Raw genomic sequence first — 16,778 nt, forward strand, 5'->3', positions numbered from 1 at the left:
GTGGCAGAGCTTTTAGAATGAGAGCCCCTAAAATTTCAAATTCTCTCCCTCTCAGTCTTCGCGAGGAAAAATCTATTATTAATTTCAATCTTTTGATAAAAATACATCTTTTCAATGAGTATTATTCTTTTTCGTGTTGTCAATGTTTGGACCTGTGATACCCAACAGACAGATGCAGACACTGGTTTAAACGCACCCAGATGTATTTTAAATTTCTTTCTTAAAGTGTCCAAAGCACCTCCACCACCACCACAATCAATAAACACAATAATACATATATCTTCTGTTCACGTGACTTTTCAGCACTTCCGAGTCAAATGGAGAATTACATTTTTCTTCAGCCCGGAAGTACTTCTGTTCTTCCGTTCCCATGACTAGGGAGTACTTCCAGGCTATATGGGAAAATAAAAATCCCCACATCTCCCTGCAGTGTCACATAGTGGCACCCACGGCACCCAGCAGGGCTGTGAAGCCGAACTCCATCTTCCATGATGCCCTGTGGGAATTCCTGAGCACCTCTAGGCTGCAGGGAAGACGCCATCTAGCATCCCGGATGTGTTGGCCGGGTTGAGTTGCCGGCCGTCCATTACAGTATATGTAATTTCTACTGTCTTGTTAATGTGTGTATTGAATTGTAAAGTGTCCTTGAGTGTATGAAAGGTGTTACATAAATAAAACATTTTTATTATTATTATTATTATTATTATAATTATTATTATTAGAATCGGGGTTGATATTTTAGGACCCTTACAGCCTTAGAGGACCCTTATATTAGTCCTCGTGGATTATGTGACCCAATACCAAGAAGCTGTTCCTTTGCGCTCAGCTACATCTAAAGCAATTGCACAGGAACTAGCAGGGGTCTTTGTGCGAGTCGACCTAACGGAGCAAGGGACGCCTTTTTCCTCGGAGACATTCAGGGAAATGGCTAAGTTACTGAAAATAAAGCACTTAAAGACCGCGGTGTATCATCTTCAAACCGACGGTCTAGTAGAGAGGTTTAATCAGAATCTCAAGCAGATACTCCAAAAGGTGGACAGCGAGGATGGTAGGAATTGGGATCAACTCCTCCCCGTCATTCTCTTTGCCTATCAGGAAGTCCCACAAGCCTCTACGGGGTTCTCACCTTTTGAATTATTATACGAACGACAACACAGAGGTAAATTGTATATTGTGAAAGATGGCTAGGAAGGAGAGGCTGTTCCCTCTTCAAATATTTTGGAATACATTGCGCAATTACGTGATAGATTTGGGAAAATTCAACCTGTTCTAAAAAGCAATATGGAAGAGGTACAAGCAGCACAGGCCCGCTATTATGACTGAGGCACGACGCTCCGAGAATTCCATCCAGGGGATCGTGCCATGGTCTTATTTCCCACCTCCCATTCTAAATTACTCGCCCATTGGCAAGGCCCTTATGAAATTAAGGAGAGAAAAGGATCGGTCGACTATTTGGTGAAACAACCCAATCATCGACCAATCAAACAGGTTTATCATGTGAACTTGCTGAAGCCGTGGAAGGATAGGGATTCTGATCCCTCCTTCGCTCAGCCCTGCTCATTCTTTGCTCACACTGACACCCTTAATTTCAGTGAGGAATTAACATCTAGACAAAGGCTGGAGCTTTAAACAGCTATCCTGTCTGTCTCGGAGGTGGTGAGTGAAAAACCAGGAAGGACCTCTCTGATTACGCATCACATAGTGACTGAACCTGTGGTAATAGTCCGAGAGTGCCCCTATAGACTTCCCGAGGCAAAGAAAGCAGAAGTGGAGCTGAAAATCAAGCGAATGCTGGAACTAGGAGTAATAAAGGAAAGTTATAGTCCCTGATCCAGTCCAATCGTATTGGTTACAAAGCCTGACGACAGGTGAAGGTTTTGCAATGACTTCCATCAGCTTAACCAGGTCTCCCTATTTGATGCTTATCCCATGCCTCGCGTGGATGATCTCCTCGAAAGGCTTGACCAAGCAAAATTTTTGACCACACTTGACATGACAAAGGAGTACTGGCAGATTCCTTTAACGGACTCCGCAAAGGTCAAGACAGCATTCAGCACCCCTAACAGGCAAGGGCAGTATTGTGTCCTTCCATTCGGGTTACATGGGGCTCCTGCGACCTTCCAGCATCTGGTGGACAAAGTGCTCCGCCCCCATAATGTGTATAGTGCTGCCTATCTGGATGACATCGTCATCTATTCCAGCACATGGAAGTAACACGTACAGCAGGTCACAGCGGTATTGCGAACACTAGGGGAAGCCGGGCATCATATCAATCCAAGGAAATGTTTCTTTGGACTGAAAGAGGCTAAATATTTGGGCTACCTGGTGGATCAGGGTACTGCGAAACCACAGTGTTCAAAAATAGATGCCATTGTAAAATGGCCCTGACCTCAAACCAAGCATTAAATCCAAGAATTTCTCGGAGTAGCCGGGTACTACCGCTGGTTTGTACCTCGGTTTTCGGAGAGAGCAGCACCCTTGACTGATCTAACAAAGAAGATCATGTGATAAGACAGACTGCATTCTGTGACTTAAAACAGGCTCTTACGTCAGCACCAATATTAAAAGCTCCTAATTTTTCTCTCCCTTTTATTTTCTAGACAGACTCTTCGGACACAGGCCTGGGGGCAGTGCTGAGCCAAAGCGTCAATGGTGTTAAGCACCCCGTCATGTACCTGAGCCAGAAACTGTTAGATCGGTAGACCAGGTATGCAGCAGTGGAACGGGAGGCCCTTGCAATTAAATGGGCGATTACGCAGTTGAGGTACTACCTCTTGGGCCTGGAATTCACTCTGGTGACAGATCATGCTTCCTTACAGTGGATGGCCCTTCACAAAGAGTCGAATCCATGGGTCACTAGGTGGTTTCTTGGCCTTCAACCTTATAAGTTTTCACTTATTTATCGTAAAGGCTCTCTCCATGCCAATGCTGATGTCCTCTCTCGGGCCCACGACCTCTCGGTGCAGGACGCCCAACCCAATTTTCTCTGGGCTGAGGGGAGGGGGTCTTGTCACACATGTGTGAGTATGCGGCAGCCAAAGGGCCTGAGTAATTGTAATAAAACATCCAATCAGGGGGCGGCAGAGTGCGATGTCTGTCTTTCTCAGTTCTCTGCATTCCTTTTCCGGGAAATCCTGCAAGGTTCCGGCACCTCAGAAGACATCACTTCCAGTGCCAACCGCTTTGCTGACATCATCTTCTGAACCAGAAGACATCACTTCCAGTGCTAGCCCCTTTGCTGACAGCACCTCCGGTGCCGGCCCCTTTGCTGATATTACATCAGGTCCAGAAAACATCACTTCTGATCCCGACCCTTTTGCTGACATCACTTCCTGTATGGGCCTTTAAAGCCTCCATTTTTGTCTGTCAGAATCAGTTCTTTTTTGGACTCTGTTCTATGCATATCGTGCATTTAAAACTCTAACTTTTGCAGCCGGGAAAACAATATACATTTATGATGTCTTGGTCTAATTATTATCACAACAGGTATAAAAGTAATAAGTTTGAAATTCTTCCTGTTTTAGACTGCAATTATAACATTGCTTATGTTATTCCAGGTAATTAGCAAATTACTTATGAGTATCATAGAGCTTGTGGCTTACTAAAAGCAGCTTATTTTTTTCCAGTCACAGTACTGCACAGTATGTCTTCATACCTGGAGCCTGGAGATCCCTATTCCAAAACTTAGCCATAAGCCTCTTTCCCACTGCAGAAACTTGAGCCAGAGGTGGCTTAGAAGAGTTAATGCAGTGTAAAGTGCAGTGGAATCGGGATTTCATGGGGACCCTTTCACCTTATTGCTTTGAGGCAACTGCGGCTTCACGGGGTAGATTTTTGCTTCAATGCAGTGCATGGCGCAGCACACTACGGAGCTATGAAGACTAATGTGGGGCAAAGTGTGGTGCTCAATCTTCACCGATAACTCTCCAAAGTCCAAACTACTAATAGATTTGTAAGATGGTGCCAGTGTTTGTGTTCAACCGGTCAGTACAATTTCCCCCAAGCACCACCCACAATAGTTACTAGTTGAACAAAAACTGCATACCCTTTAGTAGGAGTTGCGGTGGGAATATTACAAAAGTTCCTGTGTTTATGAAAAGTCCCTAGTTCCTGAAAAAGGTTCCTGCAATGGGAAAGCAGCTACAGACTCTATAGCTATAGACTTAGCTATAGACACTTTCCTATAGACAGGTGACTAAAACAAATATTTGTAAAAATCTCCTCTCTGAGTAAGTGGTTGGGATATTATCTTTCTCATCAATTATTTTTAGCCTATTTAGATTTTTTTAGTTATATGTTTTTAATAGTTTGTCTGCTATACATAGTATATAGAGTAAAAGCAGCAGCTAGACTACTGACTAGAACTAAGAAGAGGGATCACATTACCTCGGATTTAGTTTTCCTTCATTGGCTCCTTGTCTGCTATATTAAACATTTTAACATTTTACTTCTTGTTTTAAGGCTGGCCCTTTCTTAAACTACTGATCTGCTAAACCTATATTCTGTTTCTAGATCATTAACAATCTTCCAGGCAGTTGCTTTTGGCTGTTGCACAATTCTCAATTCATATCAAAGGGTGAATGTGCTTTCATGGTCACTGCACCAAGATTGTGGAACATGTTACCTTTTAAATTCATGTCTACCTCTTCTGTTACTGTTTTTAAATCTAGACTTAAAACTCAAATTTCTTCTTTAGACTTGTAAAGTTGTCGATTATGTTTGTATAAGTTTGTATAAGTTTTAAGCATTTAAATGTAATTTATTTATTACTTTTTAACTACTTTCATGATTTATACAGCATTTTGGACAATGGAAGTTGTGCCATCTGTATAATGTGTCCTGGCTGCAAATCTAGAAATTTTTAAAGAGTTGTTGACAAGACAGAGTCCAAAACAGAACTGATCACATATAGCAAAGATGGCGGATTTGAAGGCCCGTTCAGGAAGTGACATCATCTTGGGGCCCGGATCCGGAAGTGATATCATCTTTGGGGGCGGACCTGGAAGTGGTGTCATCGGGACTGAAAGTGGCATCATCAAGGGTGCTGGAACCTGGTGGGATTTTCCGGAAAAGGTTTGCAAGTAACTGAGAAAGACAGTCAGTACATTCTGCCACCCCCTGGTCGGTGGTGGTATCACAACTACTTGGGCCCTTTAGCTGCCTCCTACTTGCACGTGAGTGACAATGTGCTTTACACATTATTTTCACTTCTTTCTTTGCTTAGTATGTAGGTGCTGTAAAGGCCAGCCCTGAAACAGACAGACGTAGGACACAAGTTCAAAGCACACAGGGCTTTTATTTTCTTTTTCTTCCCTCATGCAGAACATCTTCCCCATTCCCAATAGTACACAACACAGTCCCAAGCACAATACAACACCTCCTTTTATAATGCACCCGGAAGTACTCCAGGTGCTTGACGACCTATTTCCAGCAGCACTTCTGGGTGTGACGGAAGAGCTGCTCTGTAGGGCTGAGCAGCAGCTACAGCACACCCTGGCGGCGCCCATGGATCCCAACAGGGTTGCACCAAACTCCAACTCTCATGAAGCCCTGCGGGAGTCTTAGGCACTGCTGCAACCCAGGGGGGCTGCCATCTAGCTTTCCGGAGAAGGTACTGTCTTGACCAGGCTTGTTCCCCAGTGCACACAAGGGAGAGGCATCCCGGCCAGGTAAGGGGCCCGACCGTTGGCCACAGTGCATGTATCTTCAAATCCCTGAAGTTGCTGTCTTGGTTTGATCGTGTCTCCCTAGAAATTGTGGCTCCAACAATGATAACCTTAGCCAACTAATTGTAAGACTATTTTTCTCAAATTGAGATTTCATCCTTCATAGCCTCAGTGCTGTGATGTCAGGTGAATTGCACATAATGTGGTTAAGGAGTGTGTAGTGAGAGTTCCTGATAATATGATATCCAGAAAAATACTGGTAACTGAATGCTCATAGCTGCAAAAATCATTAAATTAATTTAAACCATATAGGATTCTTTTGCATTGGTTGTACTGTATGTTCTAATTAACACAATATGTTGTTATGTATGATTGCTTTAGCATCACATTCTCAAACCCCATTGATTCATTTCAGTGGTTCAATAGAGTTGAGGCCTGTCCTGCAGCAGTGGGTACAAGGCAGAAAACAGCCCTGAGAAAAGTCACCCGTCCAACACAGGGCCCACTCAAGCATTCCCATACAATCACAATTTGGCCATTTAAGAGCCACTAATTAACCAAAGCTGCACATCATTTAGGCATCTGGGAGAAAATCCCCACAGCTGTAGTGAGATGCAAAAATGACAGCCACCAAGCACAGGATTCTAACTAACAATTTTGGATTTGTGAACCAGCAGCATTATTCACTGTGGTTCTGTGCCTTCCCAGTAGCTTTAAAGTATTCAGTCAGCCAGTCATCATCCAACTCGCTATATCCTAACACAGGGTCCCGGGGGTCTGCACAAGGCAGGAATGAAACCTGGACAGGGCGCCGGCCCACCGCAGGGCACACATACACACACACACACTAGGGACAATTTAGGATTGCCAATGCACCTAACCTGCATGTCTTTCGACTGTGGAAGGAAATCAGAGCACCCGGAGGAAACCCATGCAGACACGAGGAGAACATGCAAACTCCATGCAAGGAGGACCTGGGAAGCAAACCCAGATCTCCTAACTGCGAGGCAGCAGCGCTACCACTGTGCCAATGTGCCACCTGCTTTAAAGTATTTGAAAATTATTAATTAAGAGAAATCAATATTTCTATTTTAGAGAAAGCAGAAGAAATGCAAACAAGTCCACTAAAATGATTGGTAGGTAGTGTATGTGTTGGAATGCTATTGCAGCAATATACATCTGGTATACACTATGAACACTAAATAATATAAAGACAGAACTTTTGGTTAAAGAGGCTGTTCTAAACTGATATATAATTGAATGATGCCATGAATCTGACATTAAGAAAAGAATGTTTAAATATACCTGTTAAAATAATAATTTATAGTCTGCAAAATGATTTTATACCACCAATTGCAAAAATAATACATTATGACATACTGTACAGGTTTATATTATAATAAAATAATATATGTGTTATGAAAAATGTGCACTGATAATAATAAAAGGATCACAAAAAACAAGCCTTTACAATAATTTTTTTTCTGCCAAATACATTCTGCATTTCTATCAGGGGATCCTTGAGCAGGTGGCACTTCAATTCCTCAGCTAAGCAATTAGATTAATCTACCAAGGAAACATGATATTAAGCTCTCAATAAGTTATTATGTTAATTTTAAATTATATTCTATTTTCCATCAACAAATATAAATGATTTAACATACTTAAAATAAACTGGAAATTAATCTTTTCATTATAATATATACCACGTATATTAGGTAGCAAAAAATTTGCTAAAAGCAGCTACTGCCAGACTGGCCATGCTACTAAGAGACCTAGAACCCTCTCGTATGTGACTTCATAACCTGCATGACACAACTCACACTCCTACACACACTACATGGAAAATACTTCAATTCACTTTGCATTACTCCTCACTCTGCAACATTTCAGTAAATATTATGACTCCTACAATCACATCTTGGAGGTTAGGCATAAGACTCCTTGGTCTTTTGAACATTTCTAAATGCAAATACAATTGAGATCATGTAGGCTTAAGAACTTACTAGTATTTTTTATTGTTTGTGGCCTGTAAATCCTACAGAAAAAAAAGAGAAACTTCTAAGGTCTGATATTTCTGAGGTCAGAACAAAACAACTTGTATATAAGGAAGTCAGTCATATTTTATAGCTTAGTTAAAGCCCAGTTGAGCCATTAAAAAAAAACAAACTAATATAACATGCTCTTAAGCTATTTTAAAAAGAAGAATGGTATTAGATCACTGTAGTTGAAAAAATCAGGCAAGAAGCTGGCAATGAAATTCAGGCAATAATATCAGACAATTTTATAGAATTTTTTATGATTCATAATCATGCTACACAAAATATTGAATTTCATTGCACAGTTTTTTTATTCAGATATATCTTCATTTTCTTGGAAAAACATATATATATATATATATATATATATATATATATATATATATAATTTAACATATATATGAAGATATATTGGGCAGTACGGTGGCGCTGCCTCGCAGTTAGGAGATCCCTGTGTGGAGTTTGCATGTTCTCCTCGTGTCTGCGTGGGTTTCCTCCCACAGTCCAAAGACATGCAGGTTAGGTGCATTGGCGATTCTAAATTGTCCCTAGTGTGTGCTTGGTGTGTGTGTGTGCGCCCTGCCCATAGTTTGTTTCCTGCCTAGTGCCCTGTGTTGGCTGGGATTGGCTCCAGCCGACCCCCATGACCGTGTAGTTTGGATATAGTGGAATGGATGGATGGATGAAGATATATTCCTAATTTGGAATCGTAAATGCTTTGTTTACTTTTCTTTTACTTTTTTTTGTTTTTCTTTTCTTTAATAAGCTAAACATCAAGATGGGCATTAACATTCGACAATGTCAATAACAGCACTTGGACACAATTTTAGAGGTGTAAAGCACATGGCGGAGGAAACTCTACACCTGAGCAGGTTTCACAGAGGGAGATAAGAAGTAAGGAGAAATCAGAAATTGGTAAGTCTCACAGAAGATTTTACATTTTGCATTCATTCTTCCTAAAATCACAAGGATACACTGTTTATAATATATGCACAATCTGAAGACATGGATCAATATTCAATAATATTTTTGTCTTGAACAACTGATGTATTTAGAAAGTATTAAGGATTTTGTTTCCAAATTTGGACTTGTGCCCCTTGAAACCCATTTTAAACAGCAAGAACAGGCATGATTGGTTTTTTTTTTACTTTCTCAATTATATGAAGTATAGGCAAAATATTGCAATCGTCCAAAAATTCAATTTCAAGATTTTGATTAATCTTGACATTTTAGACCACCCTGAGTCCAAAAATACAATTTTTGAAATTACGTCTGTGTGTATGTAAACATGATAACTTGAGTACGCTTTCACTTAGGTCAACCAAATTTTGCATACAAGTGTTGGGTACAAAACGTAGATTTCAATCAACTTTTGAGCTACTTCCGCTAACTGGAAGTGGTACTTTACCTGAAACATTTCCCCAAAATATTAGAAATGTGATCATTTCACATCATATTATGGTAAAGCACCACATTCTAACCATTTTTTGTCCTTGCATTTTTTTTGAAAAGCGACCAGTTTTCAAGATAATCGCAATTTTCCATTTGATGTTTAAATGGTAATACATACATATTTGAGAACATTTTTGCTTTACATAAACAAAATTTTGTGTATAAGTATTACATTATACTCATTGCTAAAGTCTCTTACAACTTTTGACCCACTTCCTCTAACTGAAAGTAGTAATTTACCTGAATTGTTCACCAAAATAAAATTATCATGCACATTTTTTATTCATACAGCAACAGAGTCCGATTTATTCAACTTTACTTTTATAATAATTGTTCAATATATTATTAATTTGATTTGATTTATTGTTGATGGTTCTTTAATGTACATAATATAAAAATATAATCATTGCTTTGCGGTTTACTCCTTAAATATTAATCCCTATATCTGAGTATATGAGAAAGTCTAGGGGAGACCACTCCTGATTTTATTTAATTTTAATTTAGTTTATAAAAAATGATTTACTTTAGACCAAAACTTAATGTATCTTTTAAGGATTTTTCTTGATATTTATGTATGAAACAACAAAAAGCTATATTTAAATTTAGGAAGCTATATCAAAAAACAAATGTGCTGTTATGTATATATTATGCCTGCAAATACTTGCAAATCTAAGAAATCAGAATCAATATGAAAAATGCTGGACACTTAAATGAAATGAGAATTTCTATTGCTTATGGAGGTAATTAAAAGCATTAACAATTTGACGTTAGTTAAGTATATTGTTTATTAATTTCATTTTAAACTTTCTTTACTGACATACTGTAAATACATAGGTCTATGAATTACATTTTCAAACTTTTCTTCATCTTCATCACCACCAGTTCGACAGCCATTTTCTGGGTTAAGCCAGGTTATGTCATTGTCTTTTCAGATCATCTGACATCATCTCCAACCACTTCTTCTTTTGCTTCCATCTTGACCTCATTCTACCACATCTGTTTTGATGCACATCCTCATCCAATTATCCTCTGTCTTTCATTCCACTTACCCAAAACACCTTAGCCTGTTTCTATGCAGTACAATGTCTATCCGCCCCACACCAAGTGTTTCGCTTTCATTAATAAAGGAAATTGATCGAGTGACATAGAATGTTGGAGAAACTCGAAAGCTCAAGTTCACAAAGTTGCACAGTGCCCGAAATGAAAAAGAAATTGTCAGATATCAAAGTTGCCGTAAAAAGTCTAGTCATAGCCCACCGTCTGAGTGTCAAATGAAGCCTTATTAGGGTACAGAGAAAAAAAAAACAGGCACACAGTGGGGAAAAAAGCATGAAATGTCAACTTTAATCTCAACATTTCCACTTAGTTCCACGTAGTTTATTTTGTCATTAAAGTAGAACATCATAAACGTCATCTTAAAATTGCTTAATTTATCACTATCTCACACTAGCTGGAAGAATTAACACTGTTAAGATGAATATTCTTCCTAAGCTCCTTTTTTTATTTCAAAACATACCAATATACATTAATAAATCGTTCTTTAAGCAATTAGATTCAACAATAACCTCATTTATTTGGAATTCTAAACATCCACGCATCAAAAGAGCGACCCTACAAAGACAAAAGGCAGAAGGCGGCATGGCTCTACCTAACTTCCAGTTTTATTACTGGGCGGCAAATATACAGTCGATGAGAACCTGGACACAAATAGAAGAACATACACAGGCATGGACCGCAATAGAAGTAAAATCCTGCAGTACTTCTTTGTATTCCTTGCTTTGTGCTCCAATAAACACACGTTATCGGCAATACACTAATAACTCAATTGTGCTCCACTCACTTAGAATCTGGAACCAATGTAGAAAGCATTTTAAGACGGAGAAGCTTCTTTCTGTGGCACCCCTGCAAAAGAACCACCTCTTTCAACCCTCACAAACATATGCAGTTTTAATATCTGGAAAAATTTGGAATTAACTTGCTTAGAGACCTTTATATAGACAACGTCTTTGCATCCTATGAACAATTACGTTCCAAATTTAACATTCCAGCTACAAATTTCTTTCACTATCTTCAAATCAGGAACTTTGTTAAACAGAACCTTCCAGATTTTCCTCATCTTGCACCCTCATCCACGCTGGAAAAATTATTGCTCAATTTCAAGGAGTTAGACTCCATCTCTACAATATATAAAATCCTTTTACAATCCCTTCCTTTCAAAGATCCAAGAGGACACTGGGAAAAAGATCTCTCAATTAATATATCAGAAAAGGAGTGGAAAGTAGCAATGCAGAGAATTCACTCAAGCTCCATATGCGCAAAGCATACAATTATACAACTCAAAATTATATATCGAGCACATCTGTCTCGACTAAAACTCTCAAAATGTTTCCAGGACATGATCCAACCTGCGAACGTTGCAACCAAGCCCCAGCCTCACTAGGTCACATGTTCTGGGCCTGCTCCAAATTAACATTATTCTGGACAAAAATTTTTAATTACCTCTCAGACAGTCTTGGACTCACAATCCCTCCTAACCCATTAACAGCTGTGTTTGGGGTTCTTCCAGAGGGTCTTAAAGTGGAGAAAGACAAACAAACTGTGATTGCATTCACTACACTGTTGGCACGCAGACTTATTCTGATAAACTGGAAGAACCCAAACTCTCCTCTTTAAGTCAGTGGGAAACTGATGTGTTATATTATTTAAAATTGGAAAAATCAAATACTCAGTTAGAGGATCTGTGCAGACTTTTTCAAAACATGGCAGGATCTAATCAGTAATATTTTGAAATGATTTCATAAAGCACATAGAATTTGTTGATTTAGGTATTTTTAAAAGCCTTAAATTTTACACCGTTTGGCTTGCTCTCTCTCTCAAGGGTGGGGATCGATCTGTTCTTAGCATAATTCTTTTTTTTTTGTAAAACTTGATTGCTATGTATTGATTGTAATAAAATTAATAAATAAATAAATAAAAAAAAAAAAAAAAATTGCTTAATTTACTAGTTTCTCAAATCCCATCGTAACTAAAGTAGCACGTTAAATGCTTTGTTTTCTATTTGATCTTCTATGTGCTCTATATGTGTGAATCACTATGTGCTTCTTAAACGGGCTTTCACTTCCTGGCACAGGACACAGAATCCATTACATTTGTGATATGACAACTCTCTGAATAATTAAAATACTGAGATGTATACTTGATATCATTTTAATGATGATAGGAATTAAAGCATGTTATTAAACATGGGAACACGGTGGCGCAGTGATTGTTTATGCCTCATGCAAGATGCTTGCTGCGTCTTGCACAACCTTCAATGAAATAATTTATTGCAGCTGTACTGTCTTTTTCAAACGTACTAACCTCCAATTCCTGTCCTTCCTTTTCTTTCTCCAAATACCCAATCGCCACACAATCAGCTCTGTAATAGATGTCAAGCCATCTGTAAGCTTAGAACTCTGATTCTTCAGAACTTTTAAAGAACATTGAAATATCTTCTTAGTAGATGTTTAATTATTCTATCCAGCAAGAATACAGTGTGAGGCAGGAACAATCCGTGAACGGAGCACCAGCTCCTTGCTAGCACTGCAACACCATGTCCTCACATGTTTAATTATTAACAATATAAATTATTTAAATGAAGTTAAAGTTTTATCTGTATAATATAATAAACATATTTTGCTGCATTTCATCTTAAAAATTATATTGTCATCATATGTAAATACATGCTTTATAAAGTGGCTCAGGTTGTGCAAAATTATAACTGTTTTGCAAGTTTACAGTGAGGTAATTGTACCTATAAGTACAAACAGTTCTTCAAGGAGCCCTTGATGAGCTGATTGAGTGTGTTTATAGTTGTTGGGATGAAACTGTTTCTGAACTGCGAGGAAAGGCTCTGTGGTGTTTGCTGTATGAAAGCAGGTCAAATAGGCAGCATGACTGAGTTTGCAAAACCGAGTGGAGAACTTGCGTACAGCACGCATTTAGCTATCGTGAAAATGTGTCTGGCTTTACGCCAAGTTTAAGTTTTATACATCGCGATTTGAATGTGGAAACGGACTTATGCAACATCTTTGTGAGTAAACACTGTTTATACATGAGGCCCCAGGTCTTGAAACCTATGTAGTTCTTTGGGCTGTACCTCACCCATGCTTTGTAATGCTCATCTTTATACATCATCATGGGGGTACTGAAGCAGAACATTTTAATTCTGAATGCTATTCCTTACACCAGCCCCCTTTAGAGACCTTTAACAAAATGCAAGCGATGCAATGGCTTTATTTTAATCCATCCATTTTAATTACATTCTGAGGCATTATTTATTGTTGTTGGGGACTTAAAGAAACACCTAACCAAAAATATTACCAGCATGTCAATTGTCCCATGAGGGGAACTAATACTGTGTATAACTGCTACACACCAATAAAAGATGCTTATAACCTACTGTTGCACCTTCTTACCTCAAGATCGTAAAGCAGACTGTGTTGAAGGCAGAACAGAATATTACCAGAGCTGAGCTGTCTTTTCTTCAGGACATATACAATGCCCGCTGTCTTAGAAAGGCAAATAGTATAATTAAACACCTAAACCATCCTTCACAGCTGCTTTTCTCACTCCTTCCTTCTGGTAAATAGTATAGTGCATATTGAGATCTCAAGATTCTGGACTACTTAAGATTCCAAGGATTAGTAAAATAACAGTGATAAGTCAAGCTTTTAGTTACAGGGTTCAGAAACTGTGGAATAATCTGGCTGCTAATATAAGGGGCACTGCTTCAGTCTCAGCTTTTAAATTCTGGCTGAAGACTCACTACTTATTCACTACTTAGCATACCCTGACTACAGCTGCTAATTAGCTGTGCATACTGCATTTCTATTTGTTAATCATTTTTACAGAAATAAAAGTATCATAACATTTATAAACCATTACTGACCCTCCTCTATGCACATTTTCATGCCAGTTCAATTCCTGGCGTACGCAAGTTCTCCGCTTGGTTTTGCAAACTGGTGTAACCCAGTGTCAAAGCAGTGCTTCTCTTCCAGTGTGGTTTCCCTTTCTTTTTTAGATCCACATCCCTCACGTGGCTTTATCAGATATACTGAAATTAACTGCATATTGTTTATTAGTTTAAGGCATCTGATTGTAATTAACCTGTAACAATATAATGGTCCACACAATGGCCAAACTATTCCAAATACCATAGCTACTTTAGCGCTGTTACTCTCACTGCACCACTCAGAGTATTTATCCCACTGTATCTGAGTTTGGAATCACAGTTCTACAGCAGCTGATCGGAAAGAGAATCATCGGTATACGGTATCAAGCACACACTACCTCAGCTATGGGCACAGTCTGTTTGAACTGCTCTCACAAAGCAAACGCTTCAGAGCCTTTCCTGTAGGGACCTTGCAGTTCAGAAACAGTTTCATTCCGGGAAATATAAATGCACTTAATCAGTCCATCAAGTTCTCCTTGTAGAACTGTTTGTACCCATAAGTACAATTACCACACTGTAAACTTGCAATACAGTTATAATAGTAGACAACCTGAGCCACTTTATAAAGCCCGTATTTACAAATGATGACAATATCATTTTTAAGATGATATGCAGCAAATAATATTTATTACATTATCCAGATAAAATTTTCACAACATTTAAATAATGTATATTGTTAATAATTAAACATGTGAGCACACGGTGTCGCAGTGCTAGCGACGAGCTGGCGCCCCGTTCAGGGATTGTTCCTGCCTCGTGCTGTATTCTTGCTGGACAAAAGTGGAAATGTGCAAGAATAAGTTGTATTGTTTTGGTATAGGACAATTGGGCCCTGCGACAATGGATGGATAGATGGATAGAATAATTAAACATGTACTATGAAGATATTTCAATGTTCCTTAAAAGTTTTGAAGAATTGGCGTTCTAAGCTTACAGATGGCTTGACATCTATTACTGAGCTGATTGTGTGACGATTGGTTATTTGAAGAAAGAATAAGGAAGGACAGGAATTGGTTAGTATGTTTGAAAGAGACAGTACTGCTGCAATAAATTATTTAATCGAAAATTGCGCACAGCACAGTAAGCATCTTGCAGGAGCCAAGAACAATCTGTGGACAGGGCGCCAGCTCGTCACTATCACTGCGCCACCATGTTCCCATGTTTAATACATGCTTTAATTCATATCATCATGAAAATTATATCAAGTATATAGCTCAGTATTTAAATTATTCAGAGAGCTATAACATCACAAATGGAATGGATTCTGTGTCCTGTCAGAGGAAGAGAAAGGCCGTTTAAGAAGTATGTAGTGATCCGTACACATAGAGCACAGAGAAGAACACAAATGTAGAATACGAAACATTTAACATGCTACTTTAGTTACGATGGCATTTGAGAAACTAGTAAATTAAACGATTCTAAGATGACGATTATGACATTCTACTTTAATGACAAAATAAACTACGTGATTAAAGAGGAAATTTTGAGATTATAGTTGATATTTCAAGCTTTTTTTCTCACCATGTGCCTATTTTTTTTTTCTTTCCTCCGTACTCTAATAAGCTTCCATATGACACTCAGATGGTGGGCTATGACTCACCTTTTCACGGCAACTTTGATATCTGACAACTTCTTATTTATTTTGGGCACTGTGCGACATTGTGATATTGAACGTTAGAGTTTCTCCGACGCTCTATGTCACTCGATCAACTTTCCTTTTGTTGTTTATACCACTGTTTAAACCAACAAATAGTATGTTTTTCCTTGCCTCCACTTGGTATTTGCTGAAATTCTTCTATTTTCCCCTGTGCTTTTGTCATTGTCCTTTCACAGAATGCTGAACATTAGGGCTGTTTATATTGATTTGCATATTCAAAAAGACGTGATTCTGGGAGGAGATGGGGTGGGGCGGCAGATACGTGCACATGCGTTACTTTTCACACTGACTGGGATTTATGGAGCGGAAGAACGTAGAAGTTGGTGAACGCATAGATTTATGCACTGGATTTTTTGTGCGCGCACATTTCCATTTTTGTCCATATGCCATGTTTTATTGTGAATTCTATGCACGCCATTATGCATGAGGCCCCAGGACTGTGACTTTATTTTTGACTTCCTTTGGTACGATTTTAATCTCCACCATTTTCATCTGGCCATCGTTCATCAGTTAATTAATGGACAGAAACTGTTGCTTTCCATTTGTGTTTAATCAGTCCTACCTTGTTCTTTGTATCTGTTAACAAATCTGCATTTATATGTGTACCAGTTCTGCATTTAATAATTAGTATACTCTGTACTTGTATTTTAACTGATAATTGTTCACAGTGCTCTGTGCCTGCATTCAGTGAGGCTATACAAGAATAAGTTGTATTGTTTTGGTATAGAACGATTGGCCCTTGCATCAGTAGATATATGAATAGTTTCTACATCTCTAAGTCATAGAGTTGCTCAACAGTCAATCATTATAACAAATATTAGAACATAAAAATGTTTATAGAGTATATTTGCAAATGCATATTGCAAATTTTGTAGACAGTTGTACAGTATGCTTTATGCTAACTATAATATACTTTTATTTTGTTCCAGTATTGTATTTTTTCAACTTTTCTGAGGAGACATGCAAATATG

Source organism: Polypterus senegalus, chromosome 9, assembly GCF_016835505.1.
Source record: "Polypterus senegalus isolate Bchr_013 chromosome 9, ASM1683550v1, whole genome shotgun sequence".
In the NCBI taxonomy this organism is placed as follows: domain Eukaryota; kingdom Metazoa; phylum Chordata; class Cladistia; order Polypteriformes; family Polypteridae; genus Polypterus; species Polypterus senegalus.